The sequence below is a fragment of the Habropoda laboriosa genome, unplaced genomic scaffold (assembly GCF_001263275.1).
Source record: "Habropoda laboriosa isolate 0110345459 unplaced genomic scaffold, ASM126327v1 scaffold4232, whole genome shotgun sequence".
In the NCBI taxonomy this organism is placed as follows: Eukaryota; Metazoa; Arthropoda; class Insecta; order Hymenoptera; family Apidae; genus Habropoda; species Habropoda laboriosa.
Window position 1 is genome coordinate 3670 of NW_017104178.1, and position 2621 is coordinate 6290.

General features: G+C 38.8%; 1 non-coding gene across 1 annotated transcript; it reads left to right on the plus strand.

The window, feature by feature from the left end:
• The first annotated feature begins 2035 nt into the window (after window positions 1-2035).
• Trnad-guc lies at window positions 2036-2107 on the plus strand. The gene has a single exon. It is a non-coding gene; the product is annotated as a tRNA-Asp (tRNA).
• The last annotated feature ends 514 nt before the right edge of the window (window positions 2108-2621 follow it).

A 2621-nucleotide genomic window follows, 5' to 3' on the forward strand; every position in this document is an offset into this window, starting at 1 on the left:
ACCACTGTAATAAACTAGGACACATGAAACGTGAATGCCGTTATTATTTGAAGGAACTGAAACAGAAGAATCATAAAGAGACGGAAAAAAGGAAAACAAATCAAACTGCTCAAATGGCTCAACAGTTATCATCAATCGGAAGTTCTAGCTTTGCTTTCATGACTGGTGATTATGAACGCGAAAGATACGAGAAGAATGAAATAACGTTCCTGATAGATTCAGGAGCATCAGATCACTATCGATATTCCTTATACTTCGAAAGTTATACTAAAATGTCACTAAATTCTTCGATCCGGACCTCCGTGCGCCGTGGCCGAAAGGGCATTGAAAAATTATAAACGTGATGAGCCGCTTTGTAAGGAAGTGCAAGATGGTATTAAACCCAAAAACGAAGAATTATCAACTACAGAATTACTAAACACGTAAGACAATAACGAAAGTTACAACAGCTTGCTATGGCAATTCATGCCAAAGTATTTGTATTGTGAACTAAAAACTATATAAATTGCTAATTCTTTAGCTGTAGCTATTTATAGCGAAGGCTATTCAAGTCTGTTCAAACTATTCAAGACTATGAGCATAATAATTGGCCTTATTGCTTTAAATTTCGCAATGGAACGCGACACTAAGCGGATATTGGTCGCCGACAGAAGACACCACGCAGCATCAAAAGAGGCAAAGATATAAAAAAATAATATATATTGGTAAGGTTAAGATAAATAATCAGATATTATTTCCTTGAAAATTTCCAAGATCTTTTAATGCGCGCGCGCCTTCGAGCACGTAGAGTCTCGCACACATCTGATTCTGCCACGATACACAACCCACCCCAAATTTGTCAGATACGTATACTAAGTAAATGTTGCTTTATCGTTCGAACCAGAATTGTGCAAATATTTTCAAAATTCAGTCTTTGCGGTCAAAAATACCATCATTTTTTTTGCTAAAATCGAAAACAATTTCTACGAAACCTTGCCATTCCTTTATTTCTCAATATATTTTTATTATTCTAGTGCAGACAATAGCCACGTGTTTACAAATTAAACATTTTTTTGCATTTTGTGTTTCAGATAACTATAACGTCTGATATAAGGTCTGCCACCAGAAAGGATATTTTTCAAGGCGCTCACGGTGGTCCTCATTCACAATAAATAGATATTTTTACTTACAATGTGGCGGCCCGTGCACGTGCACACCGCCGGACCGCCACAACATTGTATCACCAAACGTTGCCGACGTGGCAACCGTCGCCAACGGAACTCGGCGGCCTAACGGGTCGACGGCCCTCGGAAACAGAGGACGATCCGAAGACCGATTCCGAGGGCAGTCTTCCCGGCACGAGGGAGTCGACGACGACCCATTGTACCGAGCGTGCGACTACCGCGCATCGAACGTAATAAAAGATACACCGCATCCACGTGTCGTTAATTCACCTACTCATCCCACACTAACTTATACCTCACCCATTTGGTTCAACGTCTCTGCGAGCACAATGGAAAAACTGAGGGTAATAGAAAGGAAATGCCTTAGAGCCTGGGCAAATACAGAACACCGGAATCAAACTACACAAAACTAATCAGCAACCACAAACTATACGAATACGCCAACATAACCAGAATAGACTTACACATACTAAAACTCATAAGAAACCACTGGGCAAACATCAGAAACGTAACAAACAATAGTCTCATATACAGCTCCACATACCCCAACCCACAATACCACGAAAAGACACGACACACAGGATACATCCCACCAGAAGCATTCACACACCTCGACAGTCAAGGATACATACAGGACAAAGACAATACACCACTCATCTACCACACCACACGCAAAGCAGACAACAAAAAGATTCTCTACTCAACGGACATAAATGACAACGACACAAACACACGACTCAACTACAACTCTCAAAAATAGATAAGAAAGACACACACCGACGTAACAAAAAGAAGTACTGGTGGTTACAACACTAACCACTTAACAACAATGAAACAGAAACACGAATAAACAAAAAACAATTGACACTAAATCCTCGTTAGTATAGTGGTCAGTATCTCCGCCTGTCACGCGGAAGACCGGGGTTCGATTCCCCGACGGGGAGGATCATATTTTATTTTTATTTCCTGCTATATTTATCTGATATTCATATTTATATACTTTTAACCCTAGTATTAAAACAGCTACCATTATTGTACGCCATCTATTATGATTATTATTACTATTATACTCCCCAGTTCCTACCATGTACAATACTCATTAGTATTATATTATCTTATAATTGTCTCCCTCAACTTATATTCATCTTAATACTGCAAAACATAAAACGACGCAGATAACACCATAATCTAAGGGAAAAAAAAATAACTACCACCTACTTATAAATAATTTATACACCCTTTCTCTCTCTTCTCTCTTCTTTTCTCCATCCAAAAAATAAACCAAAGATAAATGTACAGTTTACCGTGCCTTCTGTACATAACCATAAAGGTTACCGCTTAGTTAGTTAGCTGTAGTACATAGTATATAAGTAACGTTAAGCGCGATAGTAGTAAGATTACTGTTAAGATTACGAGTGCTCTATCCTAGAGCCATTGATCTCATTACACTTAAGCCAA